The sequence below is a fragment of the Mustela nigripes genome, chromosome 8, assembly GCF_022355385.1.
Source record: "Mustela nigripes isolate SB6536 chromosome 8, MUSNIG.SB6536, whole genome shotgun sequence".
Lineage (NCBI taxonomy): Eukaryota > Metazoa > Chordata > Mammalia > Carnivora > Mustelidae > Mustela > Mustela nigripes.
The window spans coordinates 84,492,913-84,509,997 of record NC_081564.1 but is presented as its reverse complement, the minus strand read 5'-3'; positions in this window follow the sequence as shown (position 1 = coordinate 84,509,997).

Sequence of the window (17,085 nt, the reverse complement as noted above, 5' to 3'; positions counted from 1 at the left end):
GTATACCGCGATCTCATCGCATACAGGACTGGAGGCGCTTGCGGAGCTCTGCGGGAGGAAACCGGGTAATGAATAAAGAAGCCGGCAACCTCAAGAGAAGGGAAGCGAAGGCGGGACAACAGGTGGGCGGAATAAGGGCCACCAACGGGAGCAACATCCGAGCGTGTGCGGGCAACCGCGGGCGTGGGGCTCCGGACCCGAGACCTAACACACCGCACAGAAACGGGAGAAAACGCGCGGGTGATGGACAAGGTGACGGAGCTGCCTTCCCTCTGGGTCTTTGGAAGAACTGAACCCAACCAAAGTCAGTAAAAGGCCTGAGACAGAAAGAGGTAAGTAGTTGAAATAAATGAGAAAACCAAGGCAGAGCTTGATGCCACAGCTGCAGAGAAAGGGGGCTGCAAAGCTTAGAGCAGCCGTGGGCGAGGCGGGCCAGCCAGAGCACCCGCACACAGCTGGGGGCCGAGGGATGCGGAGCTTCACCACAACGTCTGTGGCCACCGTCTGTGGCTGCTGTGTCCAGCCCAGAGATGGGATATTTAAGGTGAAACATTTGCAGATTTTACTTTGAGCCTCTTGGCACCCAAAACAAGGAGGAAAATCATGAAAGTGTACCAGTATTCCTCAAATTGGTATCTACTGAATGCTATTCTGCTGGGTCACAACTGAAGTGTCACACACACACACACACACACACACACAGTGTAAGAACTACTGGCAAATTCAGGATTAAAGCAAAGCTAATTAGTCTCTTCGTAACTGTCTGACTACACAGGGCAGCAGTGTGCTATCACACGGAGAGGTCAACATGGTATGAGCACAGGAACATTTTCTTCCTGCACCACTTAGTGCCTTTCCTATGAAAAGGGCTCTGCAGAATACAGTTCGGGGAAAATGACTTTACTAACAACGGTCAAGAGGAAAAAAATGTTCAGAAGCTCAGTTTTTCTCTGGTATCAGTACCTATGGGACACCTGAGCTGTGGGTTCCCACAGAGGACACACGTAAGTGAGGTCAGCACACCCCACATCAGCCCTCCCATAAACGCCCAAATAACAGTTCTCTGACAACATACATAGGTGTGTGCATAAAACAAAGGAAAAGCTGTACATGTAAGTATTTTTTAAAGGCCACTGCTATCATCTGATTGCCTAAATACACAGTTCTCTCGTGATCTGTCTTGATCCAAGAGGAAAACTTAGAATGGCAATAACAGGTTATCGCATATACTTCAAGTAATCTTAAAGAAATGTTCTAGATTGATGTCTAAGCTGCGAGTCTAGGGCTTAAGTGTTAAAGCTCTTTGGAAGAACTTGCAGATAATCTATGCTGCCAATTAAGGGCTGATTGATTTATTTTGTGCATAAACAAAGAAAAGGACTGGGGTTTTAATCCTCTAATAGAAGATGAGGATTTATGCTTGAATAGAAAGCTCTGTGACTGATTGTTGGAGACGGGCAAAGGGAAGTCGACAGAAATGGTCATGTGTTCTCACGCAGGAGTCCACGCAGGTCTGCTCAAACAAAAGGGATCAAAGTTCCACACTATGCAGCTTATAAATAAGTATTTTATCCTGGAGGATGTTTAAAGCAGATGTGGCAAATTACCCATTTAAACCATTTAAAAGTTTTCAGTATTGTACCCAAAGGACAACTAATTTTAATGAAGGTAACTTCTTGGTGTACTTCCAAGATAAATTGAATAAAAAATTTAATACCAAGTGCCTAAATGAGTTAAATAGGATTTCTGCTATTGCCAATTATATTTAAAGAATGTCTGCCAACAATAATGACTAGGTTTTCAGAATAATTGATCTTAAGCCACTCTACAGAGAGCAGGACCACTCACCCACTGAGACCACATCCATTTCGGATGGTGATACCTTGTCTCTTTATCCTCAGTAGCAGCAGACTATCTGGAGCACTTGCGTGTCATTGAGAAATAAAGGAAGGCCAAATATGGTTTCACCTGTCCCCCTTTGAAATTGTTTTTATCAGAGAGATGGGTCCTACTCTGCTAGATACTAGTAGAGGTCCCCATATGAGCCTACACATCACGTAAGGGCCCAGACCGGCACCTGTAACAAGTCCTTATAGCCCAGCCCTTTGCTGTCCTTGTCACAGAATTAAAGACGGGAGCAGATGGCAGGGCAGGTGGCAGTTATCCACCAGCTACAAAGAGCAGTCCTATGTGTCTGAGAACAGATGTTCTCACACTCTGTGCAGTGTGTAGAGGAGACCCCGGTGTTCCCACAGAGCAGGGAGCCCGTGGTAAGGTGGAGTCAACATCCACTCCCCTGGGCAACCCAGCCAGAAGCCGGGTCAGGGAGGTTCCCGATCTACCGCCACCCAAGCTTCATAAACCACGTGCACAGCACTCAGGGTCCTGTGAGCCAGGAAAGCATCATTCGCTCCTTCCGAGGAAGCAGCATCAATTCTCCCACTCCGCTGCGCCGCTCCGTCTTTTGGCCTCTGTCTCTGAATCAGGGCCCCTGTTATTTATTGCATCAGGATCCAAAGACAACAAAAGAATAACTAAAAAGCTATGTTTTTCTTTTATAAAATAACAATAAACTTCTGTAGCCGAGCACGGCAGACAATGAAACTGACATTCAGAAATAGACCCGAGGCTTTTTCTTGGGTCAGGTTCATGTGGCGCTTTCTGACCAAGATGCTGCAAGTCACTGGGGGGGGGGGGGGGCACAGAGGCCCAGATGCCGTGCTTTCAAGACGTTTGCCCAAAAACTACCCATACACAGCACTCCGAGATTCTCTCAGCTTTAGAAGCAAGTGAAAAAGAGACCAGTTTGCTAAGACTTTTGGAGTGTGACTCTGCACCCCCAAACAGCTATCTTTTGTTTTATTACCAAGACCTTTGGTAGGGTGGGGGCCAACCAAACCACGAACAAGCACCTATTCAATTCACGATTCTCTGCTGAGGGAGATCCAACAGAAGAAGGAGCCGTTCTTTCCAGACTTAAGGAGCTAGAAGGCAAAACCGGCATAAGGAAACAAATACACAGAGCAGCCATACACATGTATGGTTGGCATTCGGCCTCGGGCTACATCACACACTGCCTTGGTCACTTTGCTTCCCCTTAGCATATATAAGGTGCTCTGCATAGCATCTGTCCCAAAGTAATTCCTTAACAAACTATAATTATTATTATCTATAAAAGACCCAGAAAGCAAGAGGATTTAATGATCTTTGCTGGCCTAATATATATCAGTCATTTATCTATCTAATGTATATGAATATCAGGATATTCATTAATTCTCATACTCCCTTCAAACACAAGTATTAACTACGCTGGTTTGGCAAAGTTCCAGGGACCTATAAACAGCAGGACTGGGTTCAAACTCCATCTGATCTCCAGCCTGTGCTCCTTCCACTAGAGAACACTTGGAGCTACAGGGTAAGACTGCACGGTCCAGTATGGCAGCCACTCGCCAATGAGGCTACTTAAATTTAAATTCTAACTCATTCAAGTAAATGAATTAGAAATCCGGTTCCTTGGTTGCATATGCGTCTTGTGGCCACCACACTGGACAGCAGAGATCGAGAACACTCCACCAGAGCGGAAAGGTCCCCTGGGCAGCGTAGATCTACATAAAAGACAAACAGAGAAAATGGTTTTCACAGGCCAGGAAAACGGTATCTCTTAAGTTAAAGCATGAGGAACTGATGGTAAGTGATCCATCCATCGTCACGTGTGAAGCAGCCCTCATCCTTATGAGCATAACTGGATAAAACACCCGTGTCTTCACCGCTAGGTCTACACTATGCAGGCATTAAGAAACATCTGAATTCCTAGAAGCTGCCACTATCTGGCTAGTTACCATACTTCTACCACACACAAGCAGTGAAGGTTTCTTTTGATGGTGAGTTTGTCTCCATTTCTTTAGCAAACCGCAGCCAGTAAAAGGAAATTGCATGGAACACAATAAAGAAGGCGTCAGGAATGAATAGCTCTTGGAAGTGTGCCAATGTCAACTGCTTTGTATGTCTACTTGGGCTTTTTCTTAGGTCCTTACTTAGATGCTTCCTTGTGCTTTCTGCTGTCAAAAACAATCTTCAAAACGACCAAAGCTTTGAATGGGCCTCCTTTTCAAGAACTCCATTTAACCAACCTTATTTTCAAAAAAATTACTTGTAGAATAACATCTTCTTTCCATTTTTATTCACTTCTTTAATCACGAAATATTTGTTGATGACCTACTATGTGTCCAGCACTGGGCTGCATGCTGAGGACACAAAGGTGAACCAAAACAAAGTCATTACCATCAGACCATTTACACTCTGCAGTCTTCTCTCTTCACAGAATAGTTAGGTTTTACTACAAAAGATGAAATTAATGTTCAGGAAACAATTTAACTGCCATAATTCAGCAAATAATGACACATTCCAAGTAATTCCAACAACGTAATTACCTCTAGCATAATAAATTTCTCACTTGCCATTTTTCTCTCTTCTCTGTCTGTTACTCCTCTGTTTGACACGTAAAGCCCCGTGTTTAAACCACAGGCCTCCCAAATGGCATCTCTTAGGCTGAGTCCCCAAATCTAATTGCAGAAATGTAATCTTAACCAGTCAGTCAGGAATTTTCCTGTCTGTGCAAGTGAATTGGCCACATTAGGCTCTCTCTAGGCCCCAGAGGAAGACAAGGCCATCTGCATGATAAGACCCCTAATCATCCCCTAAGGGAAAGCCAACTTGCTGGGAACAATCCTTTTCTTTTGATAATAACGTTCACCCCTCTATCAAAGCCTCCCATCCGATGACTTCCATGACTTAGCTGCCAAAAGGCAATCTTAGCTCAACATTATCCCAACTCCTAGGATCCTGTAGGTCTTCTTTAACATACAAAAATTCCTTTGGAAACTTCCTTTATCTCTACCCCCGCCCAAGATAAATGTTGGCCAATCATATGACCCACAGATACACATCTGGAAGGTCTCATGACCCAGGTTTTATTAAATAGTAGTAAGTGACATTTTCCTAACAGCAGCTGGCCCGTTCAAGGTCCTAAAATCTTGCTTCCAAAATTCCTTAGAGCCTTCTGCTATCCCGACTTCCTCCCAACTTGAAGGTCTGTATTCAGCCCTTCCCCGTGACCCCAGTGCGGCTCTTTCCGCCCACAGGTCCTGAACCCGTCCTTTCATAAAACCACCGTTTTTGCACCGAGGACATCTCAGGAATTCTCGCTTGGCCGTCAGCTTCAAATCCCACGACTTCAAAGCACGTCAGTGCACACAGGGTATATGGAGGCTAAGAGTACAAACCAGGGAACTACACATTCTCTAGAGACCTTCTAAGGATAGTGTTAACTATATAACTGTGGAAAGATTTTTTTATTACTAAAAAGTGGCAATTAATTAGGGTTGTTAAATTAATTACATGAGGAGGCCAGGAGACTTATGTGGCTCCTAATGCCAAGGCCCGAAGAAGTGAACCAAATCTCAGCCTGGATGTGCCTCCTGGTCCTGAAACTGAACCTGCCGATCACCAGGTACAAAGAGCCAGCAAGGCTTTCAGTGAGAGCCAGTCACTACTCCCCCTTCCTGGCTCCTGTCGAGGGAGCACTCCTAACAGCCACCAGGGTGACAGTCCCCAGTTCAAAGTGATTTTTGCTCCATCAATTCTCAAAATTTCTCATATGCCTCAGTTTTCATTTTCAGGAGGTCTAAGATAAAGGGAAGATGGTTAGAAAGACAGAGGCAAGGGAACACAGTGGCCTGAACAAGGACCATTTGTGAGCAGGTTCCAAGAAATCAGACTGTCTCAGAGTTCCAGAAACAGAAATGGCATGTGTGCATTCCATTTCAAAAGACAACGGATGACCCAATTTGACCAGAGGAAAAGATTTTCTAGCCTTTCTTAGTCATTGAGTTTCACTGCTCCTCTTTCTAGCATATTCGGGACTGGGAATGGTGACCCGCGAGCTCTCACCCTCCGCAAGCTCTGCCCCATGTATGGTTGCCAATGAGGAGAAATGAAGCCGGACAGAGAAACGTCCCCATCAGCTCTATCATGGGGGTGTTCCTGACTAATTAATTAAGATCACCACCTGTCCTCAGTGTCCTCAGTTACACAGCTGTCTCACATCCTCGCTTCATCCCCACAAGTACCAAATCTTAGTGTCATGTATAGACCTAAGTAAGGCACAAATGAGTCTACTAATTCAAAAAAAAAAACAAAAAAACAAAAAAAAACGGGCTGAACTGCCATCTTTGGTCAGCCTGTTGTAAATGGCCGAGGCAGGATTTTACACCCGGTGTACGGAGCCCGCGGCACTCTTCCTGCTGTCACACCGTCTCCTGTAAAGAGCTCAGACTGCTTAGCGCCAGCTGGTGAGGTCACGTCGCGCGTCCCCGCAGGTTCTGCCCTAACTGCTGCCCCCCAAGACTGCAGCGCAGAGCGGAGTTAGTGACCCTCATCAACCACACAGACCGCGGAGTAGAAAAATGAGAATACTGAGCGCGACTGCTCCATATTCTGCACACCGTCACTGTGCCCTTCTCCCTGATCGGCATGGTGGCACTTTCACGACACTCTTCCCAAGAGGCGGAACCACTGTCAACCCTCACCACTACAGAGAAATTACAGGTTTCCCCCGACTTACAATAAATTGAGTTTTTTCAAATATCTGAAGAAGTAAATGCAAATACACGCATGTCCCCTCGCCATCTGTCCCGTGGTGGTCTTGCAAGCATCCAAAAGGCTTCGCCATGTTGCCTAAACCAACGTGCTGCAGTTCACAGAAGCAGTGGTTCAAGGCCCACTCAGATTGCCACAGTTTTGTCGAAGATTAAACCACCTCCGATTTCCGAGAGGCCCAGCACACTAGACAGATCTCTTGCCTGCATTCTGACCTTGTAGGGTCCCCACGGCAAGGCTAACTCCCCTCATGAAAATCAGAGGAACCTAACCCACCCCTCAGCTCCGCACTCCGCCTGACCTGAAGCAGGAGTGCTTCCCGTCTGAAGCGTGGAACTCCGCATGCTTACCTGACTCAGGGGTGCACTGTGTCTCGGTCGTCAGTAACGGCCACAGAGCAAGACGGGCAAACGAGCTCACAAAGCAATCTCCACCCCCGTGGGTGTGCACACCCTGCCATCCATCTTCCTCAGTCCACACAGGCCTCTTTCTCCTTCCAAGCAAGCTCTGGGGCTGTGGAAGAAAAATCAGGTGCACTGACCAGGAAGCACTCCACTTGTTAGCCAACAGGACGTTTAAGGTGCTGAAAAATGAAAAGTTCGGGCAATGTGCAATCCGGCCTCAGTCAACTGCGTTTGAGTTTAATGTCTTAAAGGTCCCATCAAACAGTGACGCCCGTGTTCAATGCCGTGTTTACCCACATATCACTTACGAGTTCCATGATGACTCCCTGACTGAGAAAAACAACACATTACAACGCAAGATGGAATGGAAGCTATCTATTTCCACTTTGTAAGAGAGACAGCTGAGAGATAACTTGTTCAAAGGAAGGCAAACGACCATCAGATGTCGCGGGCTCATGAGAAGCCAGCTGGCGCGACCAGCCATGCCAAGCGGGCTACCAATTTATAATTCAAATGTTGGAAGATTTGTCATTCAAATGTTCAACTTCCTGCAGCAAACATTTACTGCTTTGTCAGTAACAGGAGCCAAAAATGCTATCACATTCTGCTTAGGGGATGCAGTAAGATAAAAGCCTAAACAACCTGTCTTATACAAACTCCCCATTTATGCACAAAGGGTTTCCCACTGTGGTAGCCACTGGCAAATGAATATGATATGCTGTGATCTGAAGTCGAGCGGAAGATTCCAGGAGTGTCTGGGTGGCTCAGTCGGTTCGGTGTCTGACTCTTGCTTTCAGCTCAGCTCACGAAAGAGAGCCCCACATCAGGCTCTGCGTTGAGGTGAGGGTGGAACCTGCTTGGGATTCTCTCTCTCCTCTTCCTCTGCCCCACCCATTCCCCTGCTCACTGTCTCTCTCTCTCTCTCTCTCCCTCTCAAAAAAAAATTTTTTAATTTAACTTAAAAAAAAAAAAAAAGATTTCGTTTACTCCCACCAGCAAGAGGCCTGGGATTCTTCTGACTTCAGTCATTCTTTGAACTCAAGGTAATAATTCTCTGAAATGGGTATATGTGTGTGACCCTGTGTTAAAAGGTGTGGACTTGCTGACGCTCACAGCAAGGATAGAACGGGACAGACCAGTATTTACAGAAGACCGTTTGTTTGAGAACTTCCAGAACTCAGAATGCCACAGTAGAGAACCTGGGGTGAACAGTTACTTTTGGGTTCTGGTGTGGCCCGAGCAGATCAGAACCTACCCCTCTTGGTGCAAGGAGAGACTGTAGTGGACAATGAAAAGCACTTTTAAAGGCTCTCACTCTTGGCCTACTTTTGGATTTCGTCCAACTCTATAATAATGACAAAATTCAAACTGCCCCCAAACTGATTAACTGCAAGATTATAAAGAGAACTACTATCCACAGTGAAAAGACCAGCCCCAGGTGGGAAATAAGGAGAGCAAAAGAAAACAGCATGTCAGGCGATCTGGAAATAAAATCCAGGAAATTCAATATTCACTGTTAATTTTCACACGAACCCCTTATACTATTTTCTTTTTTGTCTCTAGCCAGCTGTGCTTTTTAATAGAACAATTATTTGGTATTCAGATATATTCCAATTATTTCTTTAAAAAAAAAAATGACTCCTATAGGATAATCAAGTTTGTTCAGTTGGGAAAATTCCTCTCCGCATTTTATTGCCTCCGGTGGCATCTACAAAGGTAATTTCGATTATGCAGAATTAAATTATTCATCATTATTAATAATCATTTTAACAAGGAAAGATATAAAGTGTTTATTAGTTTTAATTCCAGTACAAACCATGAGACCCCAATAAACTGCCCAGGAGTTGGAAATTGGGTGACATGGGGAAGACCACAGGATCAGCGATCCGCGAGCAAGACGGACACAGGACGAGCCGTTCGCACCTGGACCCCCGGGTCAGGAACGAAGAGCAGCAGCACAAGCTGCCTTCGCGACAATGACTTTATTAAATTCTAGCAAGGCCTCCTGCGGCTCATTAGCCGTGACTATTCTGGAGACAACACAAGGAGCTGCTCCTTTTATTACTACTTTAGAGAAGCAAAGATATGGTTTTTCATGTGATGCATACTGGAGACATTGGTTTATTAAAAGTTGTTTTTATTTTTTTTAATGTTCGTTACTTGTGCTTTTGAGACAAAGCACTCTGAGGGAGGCACGTGTGCGTGTGTGTGTGTGTGTGTGTGTGTGTGTGTTAACGACAACATTCTCCCATTCTCCCATTGCTGTGCCCGGGCCTCTTCTATCTGCAAGTATAAACAACAGATAATGGCATCTGGTGGCTTTTCCCGAGCTCCAAAATTTAATTAGTGCCACCATGTTTGGTTTTCATTCTTCTCTTTTCATGGACTATTTACACAAGAGTCAATGTGTATCAAAACTGACGCGACAGTGTCAGCTCCTCGGGTGGTCACACCCCCAGCCTCGTGCACTCGCACTTCCTCTTTACCTGAGAAGAGCATCAGGTCCCTTGTACAGAAGCCCAGGAGTAACACCTGACCACAACATGCCCACCTATGTGACTAGTTACCGCAGGCCCTTGATCAATCATATGTTCTTCTGCTTTTAAAAGTGTTCCGGGAGGGCACCTGGGTGGCTCAGTGGGTTAAGCCTCTCCCTTTGGTTCAGGTCATGATCTCAGAGTTCTGGGATTGAGCCCCACATCGGGCTCTCTGCTACCCCCTCTCTCTCTGCCTGCCTCTCTGCCTACTTGAGATCTCTATCTGTCAAATAAATTAATTAAATCTTAAAAAAAAAATAAAATAAAAAATAAAAGTGTTCCAGAAGACCACATTTAGTCATAAGGCTTACCTGGCGAGAAGCCGAAAGCAACTTTACTACCGTGCCCAGGGAATGAAGGGAATGCCCTACTCCTCCCCTCACTGAATGATGATTCTTTTTTCAATCTTCATTTTCCTTGACATTTTTTGGCACATCAAACTCTTCACCACTCCCCTCTTGCTGAAACACTACCTTTGGCTTCTCTGGTAATACGCTAATTCGGTCTTCTGTCCACCCTCCTCCCCCGCCCCCCGCCACACTGACCTCACTGCTTCTCCAGGCTGCGTCTGTTCTCACTCTTTCCCCCGTGCAGTCATCGGTCTACCACTCTTCTGTCATGCCTCTAAGAAAATCCATCCTTGATTTCATCGGCTACCACCTCTGTGTATTTGAAAATCAAATCTTTCTTGACAACTCATTCTTCACCCAATTCTAGGCCTGTATCTTCATCATTCTATTGCATAGATTTTCCAGAAAAAAGAATGGGGTTGTCATTTTTAACAGAGCTACATACCCAAATGATCAGCTTCCCAAACATGTTACTGGGTTATGGCCCTCTAGGAAAATAGTAATAACTGGAAAATTAGCCAAAACCGAAGCAATGAAATATCAGTTTCACAAGTGGTTGAACTGTATTTTTTCCTTAGCACTCACTAAATCTATTTTTTAACTCCAGTTTCTGTGAAATTTTATAGATGGGTCATAGGCGCTAAAGCTCCATCTATCCTCTCTCTGACCTTGAAGTCAAGAATGGTCTCAAAATACGGTCTTTTATGGAGGGCACTGAGCACAGAGGAGGTCTTGATGGGAATGCATTCTATCATAAATTAGAGCTAGCCCTTGCGAGCAGAGCATAAACGGCCACTACCGTCCCTGAAAAGGATCAGATGTGATCTTTTCTATACAAGGTGTCCCTCTGTACTGGAGAGCTGAGTGTACTTCGTGCAAGAACAGAGGCCTGGCGGATCAGAACCCATGTTTTTCTTCATTGAGATTTCCTACCTCTCCAATACTAAATCAAGAAGTGTCTCAATACCCACAGTTGCCATAAATAGTCCCCTCTAGTTTACACTGAGTTGCAATCAGCAAACATTTACTGAGGAGATGCTAGCAACCCAGACATAAATAGACCAGAACCCCTGCGAGGCAGACTCTGCAGGAGTTGGCTCCAACCCTGGCTTCACAACTCGGTAGCTGTGCCACCTTGCGCAAATTAATGCACCTCTCTGTGCCTGGGATTTTGCTTTAGCAAAACATGGAGACTAGGAGTAGCTATAATCCACAGGGCGATCCTGAGGATGAGAACGGGGGCCCAACTGGGAGTACACACGAGGCACATACTCTTTCCCATCACCGTCGTTGTTCCTGGCCTCGGGGAGTTAGTGAAAGTGGAACAAGATGCGACCCCAAAAGCAAAGAGGAAGGCATCGTGAGGCACGCTGTGACCATGCCTGCAGGGTCCAGTCCCGGCCCGCAGGAGTCGAGGAAGGCACGGAGAGGAAAGAACCCCAGGACCGTCCGGCGTCAAACGAGCTCCGCGTTCCAGGCCGGTGGAAGCAGGAGAGCGAGGGCGGGCCCCAGGCCACGAGCTGGGAGAGAGCCCAGGGCACCTGCTCCTGCCGGGAGGAAGGGCCATTCGCGGCCCCGAGGGCCGGGGGCCGTGGGTGGGCCGGAGCCCGTCCTGGGTATGCCGAGGAGCGTGGATCGTTTCCCTGGAGGTAAGAGCGCACAAACCAAACACAGAAAGAACACGATGGCGCACTTTTCAGCAACCGCAAGTCTGGAGGAGGCGCTGCTGAAGGCGGGGAGACCCGTGAGCACCTCGGGCGTAACCCGGCAGCGCGCGGAGCCGGCCCGCCGCGAGGGGTCGCTGCTGAGAGGAGGGTCCCCAGGAGGACCCGCGGGCGGCCGGCGGGGGATGGACGCGGGCGGCCGGCGCGGAGTCAGCAGACACGTAAATACTGGACCCTGACATTCTGTGATAGGGGGCAAGAGCATCACTCCCGTAAGAGTCCTGTAATTCCACTTTAAGGCTTAAAACACATGATGTGGCCGTGATTTGCAAACTGGAGAGGTCTAAGCACATGTAAAGTGTTTATAATTTCTCCAAAACACATCCTTCCCTGGGATGATTTGGGATGACTGCATTAAGAACGGCCCCAATGCTCGGTGATTTCCCCATTTAGAAAACTATGTATTTTTCTGAGAGACCTCCTTGGAGGGATCTCCTAATTATTGTTAATTTTTTACCAAAAACAATACATGCGTGTGTGTGTGTGTGTAATGCATGTACGTACGTAATCATTACCACTGTCCGCCCAACTTGCTAGGTCCCACCTGTCTCCCAGGACATTACGCGTATGTTGGCGCGCGCGCATGCGCATGCTGCTTCCTTCTACAGACTCCCCTCCGTGATGATTTTTCAGCTTCTAATCAAACCAGTCAGCAGAGTATGCGCAGAGAGTACTAGAAAGGTCCTTAATGCCTCAGTCGGTCTGAATCCAGACAGCCCTTGCCCGCTTCCAGGCGAGCTGACGCACAATGGTCCAGAGACAACAGGAGCCACAGAGGAAGAGTGGCCCCCCCCCTTCCCACGTGGTGGCCGTCACAAGGAGTGTTCCAAAGTCAAGAAACCCCATCACGTGGGAACCCATCCTTGGCAGCTTGTTAGAGTTTAAAGTCTTTCAATTATTGTTCCTCTGTGTTTTTTAGGTTATTTTAGGTTTTTTAGGTTATTATAATTCCACCAAAAATACACCTAAGAAATCATTTTGCAGATAAGATACCAATAATGGGTATTCCTAAGTATGATGGCAACAACAAGATATGTTCATAACTTTTTTTGAAATTTTGTTTATTTATTTGACAGGCAGAGATCACAAGTAGGCAGAGAGGCAGGCAGAGAGAGAGGGGGAAGTACACTCCCTCCTGAGCAGAGAGCCCAACGTGGGGCTCAATCCCAGAGTCCTGGGATCATGACCTGAGCCGAACGCAGAGGCTTTAACCCACTGGGCCACCCAGGTACCCCTGTTCATAATTTTTTTAAAAATGTTTGTCAATCGAAATCTCGCCGGACCAGTTCTTTGTCCCTTAGCCCACACCTACCATCATTTCTCGGCTCAGTAAGGCTGGAGCTAGGTGGCCACAAAGTGTACTCCCAGGCTACCTGCTCCCCTGGCTCCGTGAGTTAGTAGTAATGGGCTGCGGGGCCGGGAGAAGGGAAGGCTAGAGAATGAGAGCAGTCTGTCCTCTCCCCCTCCCTGGCTCTCTCTCTCTCTCTCTCTCTCTCTTCCTCTCTCACTCTCCCTTCCTCCTCCTCTGGTTCTCTTTCTCTTCCTCTCTCCTGACAGGCTCCGCAAGTTTCTAGATTCCCCTCTCTAGTCCCAGCACAGCCTACGAAGCTCCTCATCCCTAGTCCGGGCACTGGCTAGGGAGCGCCCCTTTTCCGTGCTTTCCTCGGCCCAAGCGAATTCTCTGACCAGTCCCAGACATGGTCAGGGCGGCCCCCCACGGACCGCAGCACGCCACGTGCCGCGCCTCCCGAACCCAGGACCTGTGCTTCGGACTCTGAAAATGCCATCGCCTCCCTTTCTTCTCAGAGATCTGTGCTCGCGGCGAACTCCTAACGTGACCAAGTTCTAGGCTGTCTTGCCACCCCTGCTCTGCCCTTTCTGCTCTCCCGGTATTTTTTAGAAGTATTCCCCTGTTTCAGTCCTCTCTTTGTGGGATGTCTAGGTATCCATTGGCTGAAAGGACTCCAGCTGGCACAGCGCTCAGTACCTGTGATCCCAGGAAACATGCGTTCTAATCTGGAAGTCTGGTGTTGATCAGCTCCCCTGTCTGAGTTTAAGTGGTGTGATGCCCTTATCAGCAGTAGAAGTGGCTACCCAGCAAACTGTGGCTTGAAATGGCATTCTAATTAGTTAATCACCTGCGGTATCTTGAGATAAAAATTCTATCAAAGACGAGACTTTGGGAAACCCAAATGGGCTACTTCATTTAACTGTAACTTCCAGCAAAGATGATTTAAAGGACTGTAGGGTAGAGAGATGCTTCAGAATACATGGGAGATTCAGGATATTCTGTGGGTTGAAACTCTCAGTTCAAGGCAGTCAAAGAACCAAAAAGCTTCTCTGGAAGGGCAGCTGAAAAAACCCTCATCCCTCTCACAACAACAAAAACTCACTCCTGTCAGCCACGGTGAATGTAGGACTAAAGATTATGCCAACAAGGAAAGAGCAAATTGCAGCCCAGATTTGCAAGGTGGACCCAGTCACCATAGTGGGCAGCAGGGCCAGAAGGGTGACCAGAACGCTTCCACCTACAGTGGGCCTTGGTGCTGGGTGATCCATTGGAAAGACAGAGATGGGCAGCCCGTTAAATCACCAGGTCTGTATAACTGGATCATCTCAAGGGCTGTTGAGCCCAGGCTGACTTGACATCCCCCAACTGGAGAAGCACACCCACTTACCCAGTCAGAAGGAAGCCTTTCCCAGGTCAGAGTCCCTTCACTGGAGAGAAGGCTGGTTCCCCTGAAGGTTGGATCCTACCACGTTCACTGCTGTGTATTATCAGTCCTTCTCCTAAGTCCTCCTCAAAGGGGCCAGTTGGCCACTGCCTTGGATGGCTCTACACCTGGGAGACAGAAAACCCAGATCATTGGGATTTACCAAACTGCTGATCTGTGTTGATACTAACCCTTAGGGAAAGTCACTGTGGTCTCCTGTCACAAGGGAGACTGTGCAGTTTACAAAGTAACAGAATGTTGGCCCCCATTCCCCTCACAGTGGGTCCTAGACCCAGCTTGTGGGGGATGTCCCCAGATCCTAAAGGCATAGCTGGATGAGAAGTTCTCAGTAACTAGCAGAGTTCTCACGTTGACGGCCTGACTGGAAGTAAGAAGGGCCAGATGGACGTCGCTGATGTACCACCATGCCTCTGCGACTAAATAGTAAAACAAAGCAACATTACACCTTATGTGTCAATAAGGAAACTTACTTAATCATACCATAGAAATACCACAGAAGACGTAGCAGCATTAGTACTGGTAACTAATACCATATCTCTATTTAATTCACAGATTTGGTCCAGGCAGAAGGAGGATTGTTTTTACAAAGAATAGTTATAGTTTCCTAGGAGAACTGATTTTTTTTTTCCTTTTTGTATGGTATAGAGCTTGCTTATGCATAGAAGGCCTGGACTTCCTGTGAATTAAATACACAATATTTCTGCCATAACTGTACCTTTTGCAGGTAATTTTGATATATACATTTAATATGTCAATCAGTGTTCTTATGTTTAAAGTAGATTCAGGTTTACATGGTCAGAAAGCACAAAAAAAGACAGGATCACATTAGTGGTGTTCAGAGATTTTATAAAAGTTCCTTCTGAAGCAAAACTGGTATTTCACTTTAAGAATCTAATAAATATTTTAGAATGGCATTTCATTTGTTTTACAATGACATTTGGTATTAGAATGAAAGAACTGGAAAAAGAAATATAAAAATCTTCCCTCCACTACCCGCAGGAATCCTTGTATTTAGAGACCAAACTGTTGATAATGTTCATAAAAGTCACTTTAAATCATTACCGACTGCAGAAGGATCTGAACCAATGGTGCACAGGAGAAGTCCATGGTTTGTTGACTAAACACACAAATCTACACTCGATTCTAAATGGTTTTAAATTTATTTAACATGTTCTGTTGAGTCCTATCTCAACCTATGCTATGTATTATCATTCTATGGGATGCCCCTGGGAGAGGCGCCATTTCACATATGAATAAGAAATCAATGAGATAGAAAAATCATATTATTTTTAATTAAGTCATATTTTTTGAGAGTCATCTGCCTTAAGTCCTTGAAAGCCCGCGGTATTCAACCTAAGGTCATTCTCAACTCAATACAGTCCTCACAGAGAAGTGGATGGAAATTAGAGCCCTGCAGGATCCCAAGGCAGCTGCTGTGCTGAGTATCCAGACAGCAGATCTTCATTCCACAAGTAAGATCTGGGCGGATTCCCCTGCATTATGGAAGGCATGAGTATTTACCAGTACAGTGGCGTCTGTGGTGCAGGTAAAAACTAGACTTCTACACATTCTCCATTCAGACCTTCAGGGCTAGTGCGATACCATCTCAGGAAGAACAGCCTCTGTTTTCTCTGCTTGGAGGTCCCCCTCCTCCTACTTCCAAAGCTCTTCCTTACTCCCAAAGCTCTTTGGAGTAGACATAAACTGGGGTTCAGCCACGGAACAAAATAGCATAACATTTGAAGAACACAACTTTTTCTGAAGAAAAACAATACACCGGAAGTACAAATTCTTGTGGGAATTTGTACAACATTATAACAGATGATTCAATAGCATATATTTATATATTATTATAAGTACATAAATATTTATACATTAGATGGATGTGAAAGGATAGTATCACCATAAAAGAAGATAAAAAACAGAATATTATATATAAAAAATATAACAGTTGAAATAAGGGACACAATAGATGGGTGTGTCAGACTATTGTTTAACATCGCACACTCCCTTCCCCCACACCTTCACGGGAAGAGTATCTTTCCCCACTCCGTGTCTTTTGGTTCCACATGGGTCTTGTTTTGGTCAGTGTGATGTTTTAGACATGACACAAAGCTTAAAACATGTTTGTGGGGTCAAGTTTATACTCTTGGCCTTCTGTTATTGAGGTGAAAAGAATATGCCTCTATAAACATTGGGGTGCAGATGGCCCTTCTTTTCACTACATCTGTATCTTTGGGGTAAATACCCAGGAGTGCAATGGTAGGGTCATAGGGAAGCTCTATTTTTCATTTCTCCACACTGTTCTCCAAAGAGGCTGCACCAACTTGCATTCCCACCAATGTAAGAGGGTTCCCCTTCCTCCACATCCTCTCCAACACATGGTGTTTCCTGTCTTGCTAATTTTGGCCATTCTAACTGGTGTAAGGTGATATCTCAATGTAGTTTTAATTTGAATCTCCCTGACGGCTAGTGATGATGAACATTTTTTCACGTGTCTGATAGCCATTTATATGTCTTTATAGGAGAAGTGTCTGTCCATATCTTCTGCCCATTTTTTTATATGATTGTCTGTTTTGTGTGTGTTGAGTTTGAGGAGTTCATTATAGATCCTGGATATCAACCTTTTGTCTGTACTGTCATTTGCAAATATCTTCTCCCATTCCATGGGTTGCCTC